Raw genomic sequence first — 12,853 nt, 5'->3', positions numbered from 1 at the left:
CACAAGCTGTAGAGGGACCTTGGAAGTCGCCACCCCAACTCCCTTCTTCACTGATGAGGAAAATGACTTGTTTAAGGTCAGTTCTCCTTTTAAGGTCAGTGGGTCCTTTCCTTGGGAAATGAATTTGGACAGGTGCCAGTTTTTTGGTGCTTTGGGAGAGGATGGGAAAGGGGAGCCTCCTTTGAAATGAGGAAAGGGAATTCCTCTGATAAGGTGGTCCTCTTAAGATTGCTTTTCTCTCGTGCCTACAACCCTGTCCTCATTTGGAATATATATGTGTGCTAGTATTTTAAAAAGCCTTTAGAGCAAGTATAAGGTACTCTCCTCAACACAAGACCCAAATGTATAAAAAAAAATCTGAGTATAATGATATGAACTATTTCTTACCTTTACTATTCTCCTAGACTTTTAAAATAGTGAGTGCCTCTCTAGAGTTTCTGGTGGGAGTTTATATTCATTAACTATTTGAGGGATGATGGGAGGGGGGGTCTTTTGAAGGGAGGGATAGAGAGTCTGGAAGCTTAAGAGTTAGGATGTATCATTTAATCCATGGAGGAAGGCACATTGGGCAGAAATGAAGAAAAAGCACCTCAGCAATTAAGATTTATATTTGGGGGAAAATGGGATTTGTTGTAGAACTTAGCTGTGAATATTAATAAAATAATACAACCTATATTTAGCTTAGCACAGTGCCTGGCACCTGGTATGTAATAAATATTTATTGAATGAATGATGCGTGAATGTCTCTGATGGTTTGTTCCCTTTTCTTGCTTCTCTGCCAAGAGAGAAATTAATAAACTCAAGTGGGTTTGTGGCTGGTTAGCTAATGCTTGATGATGTTTACTTACTCAGCATTCCTAGGGTGACTGGCCGTGAATTAAGATGATGACTTAGGAGTGTTTACCAAATTGAAAGTGACCTTATTTAAGTAGAAATTCAAACACTTAAAATAATGACCCAAAGGATAGTTGTTCTAATTGAAGCAGCATTTTATTGATAGGGGAGCCACCCTTTCCTTATAATTAAAAAAAAAAAAAGTTCCTTGCTAGATCTTCCATGATTGCCTGGGAGAGGAATGTGGCCCATGAAGGCTATGGGGAAGAATTAATTTCCCGAGTGATGGCTTTCCCGGGGTGGGGGGAGGGGCCGGCGAGTGGGGGGTGTGGCTTGGAGGGGGTAGGGGTGGGAGGCTGCATTCCCAGTGGGCTGGGTTTACCATCTGTCTCTTTCTGATGAGAGCTGATCGCTGACTGGTTTGCCAAAGTTTATGGGGTGATTTTATCCACTTTCCTTTTCTTTTATGCCTCTCTCCCTCTTTCTGACTTTTCCTTTCCAGGGGAGCCAGTGTCTCCAGTTTTCCCCACTTAATTTCTAGCCTTCTCCCCTGGCCGAACCTTCTCCAGACAGCAGCCTCTGGCTGAGGCTTCGCAGTTTGGCCTTTGGAGGGCAAGTACTCTCCCTTAGAAAAGCCTGGGACAAATGAAGTACACAAAAAGTTATTGGCGACATCGGTCAGCTATGTCTCTTTCTGGAGCATTGCCATTTTAACAAAGCATCGGGAATGGCTACCGTCAGGGAACAGGCCTTTGGCCCAAGGAAGCTGTGTGTGTTGTGGTCCTGTCTGCATACCGCAGGCTGGTTTCAGCTTTGTCAGGTTAGACCAGATCTCTAAAGTGCGTTCCTCATTTTGAGACTGAGTGCGTATTTGCTGAATAGAGAATGAGTGGACAAGACAAAGGAGACTAGAGAATGTAGCCTTTCCCAGCTACCTGATCTCAGAACCTTTAAAACAATTTCTCTTCAAGGAACATCTATGAGACTGCTGTTTCAGGGATTCTGCTTTGGAAAGTTCTGGACTAGGCTGTTCGCCCTTGGCAGAGTTGCTTAACATCTCTGGGCTTTATTTTTCTCACCTATATATGGAAGGAAGTGAACTAGAGAATTTCCAGCTCTTCATGGGACTCCCAAACTCCTACAGAAATGGGAAGGTTTCAGGCACCGCAGGGAGCCACTAGGAGAGGGCCGAGCGGAGCCTTCCAATTCCTTCTGCTTCCACTGCATGGCCCCGCTTGGTCAGGTGGTTGCAGAAACGGAATTCACCCTCCCCAGTGAGCTGCTCCTGCAACTTGAGCAGCAGCTGGGTCGCCCTTAGTGTTTACAGCTGTTTGATAAGCCCACCTCTGCCCACCTTGACCTGGGTGGCCGCCCTTCCATGGCACAGGTGGGTGTCAGGTGAGTGCCTGGCGGAGCACCTGGTTATCAGGTGCAGATTCACTAGCTGGGGCTGGTCTGGGGCCAGCTCCTATTTTTAGCTCTATCTGATAGAGTCACTGCCTTCCCTGTGTAACAGTCCCTTTTGAGGGTCAGTGTGCTCCCCGCAGCCTCTCATGACCCCAAAGTCACTGAGGTTATAAGAGGAAAGGGCAAGGTCAGGTAGAGCAAAGTGCATACGACCGAGGCACTCGGTTTCTGTCCCTCCCAGGGCCCTGATTTCCTTTCTATAAAACAAGGCAGGATGCTCTCTGAGGCCCCCCTCCCCAAATGTAAAGACCCTGTCCGTGCAGGGGGAGGACAGATGCTTGGAGTCTTAAGACGCCAGCACTAGGGACAGAGATTCGAGCAACCACATAGTGCCTGGCACAGTGTAAGTGTCCATAAATGTTCGCAGCAGATATTCCCACCCAGGTGGGTGGGCGCATGGCCTAGCGGAAATAGAGTTCTGACATGATCTTATTTGCTCAGGAGAAAAATAGAAAGACTTGCCTGTGCCATTTTCTTAAGTTAAAACTGCTCATGTGCTCAATGCAGGACTCTATGTGGGGTTAGCAACCTAGGGGCATGTGAGTCAGTACTGTGTTCCGCTTCCCGGGCCAGGAATTTAGTGGGTACAGGTCTTAAGAATGTCAGAATTTCAAGGACTTTGATGTAGAAACTGCTTATGACATCCGGTTCACTCCAGACTTTTGATGCTGCCTGTGTCCCTTTTTGGCAGGGTCATCTCAGTGCGGATAGGGCTTGGGACAAGTCTCATGGAAAGCAGATGAAAATGAACAGGAAGGGTGGCCTGGAAGAGAAAAGAAGTCCTAAAATATGCTGGGAGGGCTGGGGCCTAAAGGCCAAATATGTCTGTCTTTCTGTCTGCCTATGTATGTATGTACCTATCCATCTATCATCCATCTATCTATCTGTGAACCTTGGTCTGTTTTTAGTACCAGCTGGGATGAACTATTTTTGCCTTTTCCCTTCAGGCTGCCCGAGTCCCTGCTCAGGAGATCAGACCCTTACAGAGTGCAGGCCAGAGATCACTCCCGTGGCCGCGTTCCCCAGGGACCCCTTTGTTTTCAGGCTTTCTCCACGTGAGACATTTCTGTAGCATTCATTCTCCAGAGGAATCCAAGGGAAGTCTTGAAATTGTATACCGTTTGGGGGGCCTTGGGTCACATTCTCAGCATCTAACAAACTTATATACTATTGCCCATGGCTAGGCTTCTGTGGAGTGGTCATTATGCCTGAAACTCGCATTGTGCCTTTGCCCGAGCCCCTTCATTTGGGAGGAGAACACTGACTCTCTTTCTCCATGGGGAGAGAGAACATGGTGTCGTATGAGCTTCGGAAGGAGAAGCCTCACTGAGTGACTCGGGGCAAGCACTTCAGCTTCTGTAGACATGTCCCCTTTCTGATAAAATAGGGGTGCCAAATCCTGCCTCTCCAGGGGTGTTATAAAGATCAAATGTGATTTAATACAACACAGTGTCTGCCGTTTACTATTCAACCGGTCGGGCTTGGGATCCTCTCAGCAACGCCGTGAGTCATGTGGCATGACCCCGTCTTATAGATGAAGAAAAAGAAGCTCTAAGAGGTGCCAAGTGGTCCAAGGTCACAGAGCTGATAGGTGATGAAGGCAGGATATGGTGAAAGTTTTACTCCTGAGTGCATGCCCCTTGTTACTAAGCTATACCACCACCACAGATGCAAATGCCTCAGAATGCTCATTATTATTTTCACAGGCTCCATGGAATAAATTGTCCCCTCCTAGGCATTAAATGGTACATTAACTTTAGGCTGGATCAAACCACCGTTGTTACGTGATCTATTTACACCTTGGGGTTCCTTGTCTTTCAGAAGGCTTACGGCACTTCTCAGCTTTAAAGTCTTACATTCACCTGTGACATTGTTTTGTATAATTTTCTTCCTGTTGCAGGCAAGGAAGCTAACAGGAAAAACAACTTTCCTAAGCTCACTCAAAGCATGAGTGGCAAAGCTAACAACTCGTTTGCTGACTCGTTGCTGCCTGAGGTGACTCAGATCCCTGTGTAGCCACTTCTGTAAGGAGAATTCCTCCCAAGGTAGTCTGGAACATGCTATATCCATTGGCCAGACCACTGGGCATTTCATACTTATCAAAGCCCCAGACAGTGCAGAACTCCTCTAGTGGAAATGTCTCCATAATCCAGCATGGTTACCCTACCCCAGGCCTGCCCCTGAGGGCAATCTTTGATACTGAAATTCTAAAGCACTGGAAGCCTTTGATGGTCTCTCTGGGGGAATCCGTACCTCACAGAGGCCCAGGAGGCTAGGAGGAGGACCGAAGGAAATTGAGTCCTGTCTCTCCGTCAGCATTCCTTGTGGACAGATTTGCAAGAAACTATGTAATGTGGGAGGTAAACTTGGAGCACAGGCGCCTCAGGCACTGTGAGAGGTACCCCATTGGATGCCATGGAGAGGGGCCATCTTGGCATTTGGTGTAAAAATTGATAAGGAGACCATTCATCCTGAGAGAGGTTGGTGAGAAGGTCTCTAAGTCTCAGAGTGTTCCTAGCGCCTTTGAAAGGCTCTTAGTGTTTTGGAAGGGCCGGCTGTCAGAGGGACATGGAGTGATACGGGTGCGTCATCGTGATATTCCCAGGACAAGTGGGAGGAGACCCAAGGAGCTCCTGGGAAGAAAGCTGACTCGACCGTGGGCCTTGCAAGGAACGTCCATACTTCTCATCAGAGCTCACAGACCCAGTCCCACAGCAGGGTCTTCCCAGAACTTCACTTCCTGGACAGACTGGAGAAGTTACCTCTACAGCCTGGCCATGGTCCCAGTGATACCAAATTGGGGGAAAGCAGGTAGGAAAGCGACTAGTTAACTTTGTGATAAATGGTATTGCTCCAGTCGCCACGCAGACTCTCAGTCTGAGCCTTTCTGCACGAGACCACCAATGTCCCAAGTGTCAGGGGCAGGATCACTAACCTGTCATGGGTTGTAGCCCCTGCTTCATGGAGCATGCTATCTACCTTCCTGGAGAGCTTGCTTCAGACAAAAGTCTCTCCACTCCCCAAGCCAGAGAGGATGAAAGGTCAGGAAAATGCCTCTGAGAAAATCCTGGTGCGTGCGTCCTGCTGCGTCATCTGGCCACTCGCCTTCACCCCTGCTCTCTCAGCCTACAGCTGCCACGCTTCTGTGCAGAAACGGGCCACGCTGGGTTCTCTCCGAGATAGATTCTTTTGCTGTTGCCCTAGTAACAGAATTATTAAACCAAGTTCCAGCCTCTGGAGTATTTGTGCCTGGTGAGGTAATGTCTGTCGCATGCAGCCTTTCCCTTCCCACCCCCACTCCCTCGCTTCAGGCCCTCTGTGCCTTACACCTAGACTGATGGACTCGGCTCCTTTCTGGCCCCGATGCCACCTGCCCACCCCCACCCCCCACACTGGGGTGGCTCCCAGCTGAGCAACCCCCTTTCTCAGGCTCAGAGACTCCGTGTTGGCCAAACCCTCCCATTGGCCTGGCATTCAGAAACCCCCATCTTGATCCATACCACCTTCCGAAAGGCCACAGTCCTCCCTTCCCAAAGTCCACAGTGCTCCCTTCTGCAAGCCCACAGTGCTCCCTTCTGCAAGCCCACAGTGCTCCCTTCTGCAAGCTCACAGGGCTCCCTGCACTTCAGCAGAGCGCGCTGTGCCTGCAGGCCAGTGACAGGGAGCAGATCCAAGAGGAACAAATACGGAGAATCCGCAGGACTTAGGTAGTGACTGGTTGGTAGAGAGGCAATAAATATAGTGGAATGTTTAAGCATCTGGGCTTTGGAATGAGACTGTCTATAAAATTTGATCTCTCTCACTAAATAGCTGTGTGACCTTGGGCAGGTTTCTTTTTCTTTCTTTTTTTTTTTTTTTAAGATTTATTTATTTATTTATTTTAGAGAGAGAGAGAGAGAGAGAGAGAGAGTGCATGAGCCGGGGGAGGGGAAGAGAGAGGAAGCAGACTCCCTGCTGAGCAGGGCTCGATCCCATAACCTTGAGACCAAGGCCTGAGCCAGAGTTCGAGGCTTACCAACTTCACCACTCAGGCGCCCCTCGGGCAAGTTTCTTCCCTCAAGTCTCAATTTCCTGAAAGGCAACATAGAGACAATGATGGTACCTTCCTCATAAGGGCTTCTTTGCCCAATTGAAGATCTTCTAGAGAGTCCTTCGCTTCGTACCTGTGCACACAGACTCACAGCAGCCATGTTAGCTGGGATGACGAAGGGGGCTGACAGGCGAAGGGTGACCCTGTGGGAAATGGGGCCGAGAGCAGCTCCTGATTTGGGCGAGTGGGCGGAAATCTCACAGATAGAGAATCCAGGTGCAGAAGGAACCCGCTGGTGAGGACGGATAATGTTTTCATTTAGGGGGTTATTGAGTTTGAAGTGTCACAGCTCACTTAGATTGATTGTCACTGAGTGCCAGGCACTATGCTGGCACATTCCATACATTCTCCCTTAGGTAATTCCCACAGCAGCCCCCCGAGATGAGGATTAGTAACACATGACAAGGTTAAGCAGCTTGCCCAGCTGTTAAGTGGCAGAGCTGGGGTTTGAACCCAGGTCTTTGCGTCTCCAGAGGCTGCACACTTTTTACCACTATATACACTGCTTCCTAAATATCGTGACTATGGTTAGGAAGTCAGTCCTTTTGTGTGTGTGTGTGTGTGTGTTTGTGTGCGTGTGTGTGTGTGTGTGTATTGCACACACATGCGCTTTTAGTGCTAAGATGGTCTTTGGGGAACATAATGGTTTGTATTGCTTCCTGCCAAGGAAGGGGTCTGCCCCCTCACCTGGGGTCCCTGTGTGGAAATTTGGCCCCTGGACTTGGGGACTTCTTTTATGACACGTGTTCTCCTGTGCTTGTGCTCTGAGTCAGTGGCTCAGTGCTTACCTCTCCCTTGGTCTTACTGCCTCATTCCAATTCTCCCCCCACATGGTGTCCTTGGTCTTGAAAGTGCATTAGCATCTCTGAGCCTCAGTTTCCTCCTCTGAACAACTTAAACAGTTCTAGAATTGCAGGAAGCATCAAAAGAGATAGATGTTTCTTGAGGAGAGGGGCTATTTCTGATTTCTCAACATTGCTGGGGCCTGGGCTAGAGCTGGGCATAGCCCAGCTGATCTCTGAACGAATGCATGACCAACTGCCTGCATAGGCTGTTACATATGGTGCTGGGTCCACCCCTTCTGTTTGAGCCTGCTGAGATTGTTTCCTTTTCCACTTACTGCTGTCCTGGGTGGTTACCCCAGTTTCTGTGCTTGGGGATGACTCTGTTTAAACTTTTGGTGTCAGCTAAATCCCAGTGGCAGAATTGGGTTACAACACTGGTGTTGGGAGTATGCCCATATATGTGGTGGGGGATGGGGAGGTGGTGGGAGGTGGCAGGTGTGGAGGAGGGACAAGGGGGTAGACTGGATCATATTTCCTCCAGGGACTTTCTTTGTAATGGAGAAAGGTGCTCTGAGAACCTAAGGGACATGAATTTACATGTAGTAAATGGAACCCATGCTATGGTTGAATCTTAAAGGCCACTGTGATGGTTACAGGAGGTGAGGACTTTGGGAGGTGATTAGGTCATGAGGGTGAAGCCTCACGAATGGGGTTAATGACTCATCAGAGAGGCCCCAGAGTGCTCCCAACCCCTTCTGCCCTGTGAGGATGCAAGAAGTTTGAGACCCGGAAAAGGGCCCTCACGCCACCATCCAGCACCTTGATCTTGGACTTCCAGCTCCCAGAACTGTGAGAAATAAATTTCTGTTGTTTATAAGATACCCGGGCTGTGGCATTTTGTTACTGCAGCCTGAATAGACAGCAGGGCACAATGAGTTGGCTTTTAACAGGAATTTTCTGTTCTTTTAATAACAATGCTTCAATATGACAACTTTTAAAATATTTTTCCCCCTATCATTCCAGGTAGTGACATCTTTGGTAACCTGCATCTGGATTTTGCTGCTATTTAATTAAGACTTAACCCTCTAAAAATGCACATTTAATACTCAGAGTAAACCCTTGACTTGTTCCCTTTGAAGATAAACAGGTGAGATATCTTCTTGAACTCCGAATTCTGAGATAATTAAGATTAGTTGCCATAGAGAGAGAGAGACAGAAATGCATTAAAATGTATCATACTTTCCATGTTTAGGAAATTCATTTAGTTAAATATTCAGGGCCATAAAATCTACCCAGACCTAGATACCTATGAATCTGCTGGGCACACAGCCTCCAGAGTGATCTTTCCTTGTCAGGAAAGCGTTCTAATTGCTCCGCTCCTCTGCTCAGAAACTTTTCATGGCTCACCATTGTCCTGTGTATCTGTGGTGTTCCAGACCCTCAGGACCTGACCCAACCCCCTTCCCCAGCTCTTGTGCTACCACCTAGCCCCTAGGTGCTGGTCGGCGCCTGCTGGTACCTGCAGTGGGCCAAGCCTCTCCACATTATTTACCCTTTGGATTCTCTTTCTCGTCCTCTTATGACTCTGTGAGCTCAAGCTCACTCTTCCAGACCCAGTTCAAATTCACATCCAGTTTAAATGCTGGGTCTCTTTGGATTCTTCCAGACAGAATAATCCTAGGCTTTCTTGGACTTTGTACTTTTATGACAATTCTCCTTATAATGCACCACAATTATGCATTTTTCCCTCTAGACTGAGAGCTCCTTGGGACCCAGGGACCAACTCATATGAGTATGTACAATGCCTTATGTGAATATAGACATATTCATATAGTATCTAGCTCATAGTAGGTCCTGAATCACTCTTGTTGGAGCAAATTAAGTGAATGGCATTACATTGCCAGTTAATAGTATGTGTTATAAAGTATGATGTTATATAGGTTTTCTCAGGGAATGAATTTTCCGACCCAGTGTTGTGTGTGGTGTGCCGTATAAAAGCTCCACAGTTTTGTTGAAGGGGGCTTGTCTTTGCATACCTGGCTGCAGGAGAGTGAGCTAGTCTAGAGCTCGCTGCTACCACTTTGGTTAAGTAGTAGAAAGGTCAAAGTTAGTGGCCACAAAAGAATCCCTTCTTTCCTGATGCCTATAACATCCTATGGACGCTCTGGACACTCAGCGATGGGAGGCCTTATCATTTGGTGGTTCAAGTGTGAAGCATGGAGTGAAGCAGATGTGACTCCCAGCTGTGTGACTGGCAACTTCCCGAACTTGTCTTCATTTTTGCTATGTGTAAAATGGAGATAATCATATTATATTCCTAAAGTGGCTTTGAGCATAAATGAAATATGCAGGCCACACAAATGGGTACCCAGCATCCAGGGAAGTATTTAACAAAAGGTAGTAGCTATTATCTTTGTGCGGTTTTGTAATGGTTCTGGGTTATGAATAGAATGTATAACGGCAATGCAAAATGATGCACTAATGTAAGTTTCCCCCAAGAAATAACAAATGCAGTAATCATCACTGATTTGCTGGCGAGTTAGAATATGGTTTGTTATTAGTAGCTGTTCGAGTACTGTCAGGGGCTAGAGCCAGTCCCGGAAATTTCCAAAAGAACTGCTTAACTAAGGTTGCAAGCCCAGCAGACAAGGTTTCCGGACCGAACAGTCCAACAATGTGTTTGACGAGGCTGGGTTCCAGCTGCATGGCTACAGACCTTCAACACAGCCATGCAAAGGGCATGCAGGGCAGGCAATCTCTCTGCCCGTAATGCCGGATTGTAGGAGCCCATTGCCTCCGGTCCTGCATAGGAAACCCCGAAGAGGAACTTTCTTGAGGCATTACATGGAGGCTACGTCAGCAGCCGTCTCTTGATTCTGTCCCTGTCAGACCTGTGACTCCCAAAGCTTATCATTCATTTTGACGAGAAGAGTGCTAGTATGTAATCTCTGACGAATACATTTATTAAAAATGGAATCTCCTGTCCTGAGTGTTCTCTTAAGGATTCCTCCTTCTGATAATGCATTACCAAAGCAAAGAGTTGCTTTATTTAATGTACTCTGTTTTTATGATACTTTGTTTTCTTTTTCTTATTTAAAGGAAAGAGCTTTCTGCAGTCAACCTACAGTACACCGGATTGTGGAGCATGGGAAGGAAATGATGGGTGTGGAAGTCCGTGAAAGGGGCTGAGGTCTGAGATGACTTGGGTGTTCCTGAAGGTTCCAAGAGTGCCCACGGCTGGCCCCCAGCCCTTGTAAAATCCGCAAGAGACCAGCGCCCCTTCTGAACCTCCAGAAGTTGTTCCATTGTGAACTCATTCTCCTCCTCCCTCCTCTTCAACGGCTCTGAAAACCACGAGCGGAGCTGAGGGGCAGGCTAACTGAGGGGCACTTGGAGGGAGATCTAGCCGGAAAGAGTCTGGAACTGGAAATTTGGGGACCTTGGGGAACTGGGAATTTGGGGACCTGAAGTTTAGTCCTGGTGCTTTCCTAAACTCCCTGTGCAACCTTGGGCAAGCCCTTCACTCTCTAGGCTTCTGTTTCACCATCTGTGAACCAAGGGAGCTACGTCTTTGGGTCTCGGGTATGGTGGAGCCAGGCCAGGGACAAGCAGTGGGGCGGGAAATAGCCCCTTCATCTCCTACCGAAAGGCACATATCAGCTGTCCTTTATGAACACCTTGTCCAGTCAATGATGCATGAGTCTGAGACTGGTGCAATTTGGAACTGGAAGCCTGGAGGTTTGGGACAGCCAGGAGTCACTGGGAGCGCAGGGGAGCTATAACCTGGAGACAGCAAAGCAAAGCTCTGTTCTTCCTTGGCGGGAGGGGGAGTGGAGGGGTGTCCTTCCGCGAGGAGCCACCATGCCGGGAGCACGTCAGAATAGTATATTTGTATGAAATCAAATTCTGGTCTTTGGCCTTGGTGGTAAGGAACCTGCCCCCCATAAAACAAAACAAAACAAAAACAATACTTAGAGGATGTGGTGGTATTTATTCAGTGAAATCAAGGTGAACTGAACAAATCTGAGGACCTGGTAGAGCATGAGGGGAAGTTGAGGAATTTTATCAGTAAGCAAAATGTGTCCAATTAGAATGACACAGGTGACAAGACAAAGGGATTTTTTTTTAATTGAAAAGTTAGTTCATGCCCCTGGGGAGTAACTCAAACTGTTCAAAAAATTATCATTGAAGAGCACATTTCTCTCCTACTCTCACCTTTTGGTCTCCATTCACAGAGGCAACCACCTTTTACAATTTGTGGATCCTTCCAGAAGTATTTTAGGTGTCATCTGCATGTTGCTTCTTTAGGTGACAGTATACTGGAAGACTGTCCTATAACAGCAGGTACAGCCATTAATCGTTTCAACAAATATTTGTGTGCTGAGCGAGGGTCAGTTACTGTGTAGGCTTTGAGAATACAGCAGGAGAAAAGCAAGATCTCAGCCCTCAACATTCAAGGGGAAATACCAGAAAATGAACAAGTAAATGATGATTATGTTAAATATAATGTCAGGTAGTGATAAGTGTTATGAACAAAAGCTGAAAAAGCATGGGAATAGAAGTGATGGGGCTCTTTCATCTATCTACCTATTTAATATAATTTTTTATTTTAATTCCAGTATATTTATTTTTTGAAGGTTTTAGACAGATAATATTTATTTTTTCTTGTTTTTAATTTTAATTCCAATATAGTTAATATACAGTGTTAGATTAGTTTCAGACGTACAATACTTCAACACTTCTGTACGTTACTCGGTGCTCACATGGAAAGTGCACTCTTTAATCCCTGTCACCCATTTCACCCATCCCCCCACCCACCTTCCTTCCGGTAACCAGTAGCTTGTTCTCTATAGTTAAGAGTCCGTTCTCGGTTTTCTTGGTTTATCTCTCCCTCCGCCCCCTTTGTTCATTTGTTTTGTTTCTTAAATTCCACATATGAGTGAATTCATATGGTGTTTGTCTTTCTCTGACTTATTTCACTTAGCATAATACTCTCTAGCTTTACCCAGGTTGTTGCAAATGGCAAGGTTTCATTCTTTTTTATGACTGAGTAATATTCATTGTATACATACATCACATCTTCCTTATCCATCCATCAATTGATGGACACTTAGGCTGCTTCCATAATTTGGCTATTATAGATAATGCTGCTATAAACCTAGGGGTGCATGTATCCTTTTGAATCAGTGTGTTTGTGTTCTTTGGTTAAATACCCGCGAGTGCCATCACTGGATTGTAGGATAGCTCTATTTTTAATTTTTTTGAGGAACCTTCATACCGTTTTCCAGAGTGGCTGCACCAGTTTGCATTCCCGTCACCAGTGCCATAGCGTTCCTTCTTCTCCACATCCTTACCAACACTTGTTGTTTCTTGTGTTGATTTCAGCCATTCCGACAGGTGTGAGGTGATACCTCATTGTAGTTTTGATTTGCATTTCCCTGAGGATAAGTGACATTGAGCATCTTTCCATGTGTCTGTCGGCCATCTGGGTGTCTTCTTTGGAAAAAAGTCTGTTCTTGTTTTTTGTCCATTTTTAAATTGGGTAATTTGTTTTTTGGTTTGATTCGTGTAAGTTCTTTATATATTTTGGATACTAACCCTTTATCATTTTGATATAGTCCCAATAGTTTGTTTTTATCCTTATTTCCCTTGCCTCAGGACACATATCTAGAAAAAA

At 46.4% G+C, this 12,853-nt stretch overlaps 1 long non-coding RNA gene across 3 annotated transcripts in view; it reads left to right on the top strand.

Moving 5' to 3' along the window:
• The window catches only part of LOC103658227, a 61,776-nt gene extending 50,630 nt beyond the window's left edge, over positions 1-11,146 (top strand). For all 3 annotated transcript variants that reach the window (XR_005836312.1, XR_567082.1, XR_567081.1), the window contains 2 exons: positions 8,200-8,323; positions 10,276-11,146. This is a non-coding gene — a long non-coding RNA (uncharacterized LOC103658227). The remainder of the gene's footprint in view (positions 1-8,199; positions 8,324-10,275) is intronic.
• Positions 11,147-12,853: the final 1,707 nt, after the last annotated feature.

This window comes from Ursus maritimus, unplaced genomic scaffold, assembly GCF_017311325.1.
Source record: "Ursus maritimus isolate PB19 unplaced genomic scaffold, ASM1731132v1 scaffold_2, whole genome shotgun sequence".
Classification (NCBI taxonomy): Eukaryota; Metazoa; Chordata; class Mammalia; order Carnivora; family Ursidae; genus Ursus; species Ursus maritimus.
This window is presented reverse-complemented; position numbering and strand designations above follow the sequence as displayed.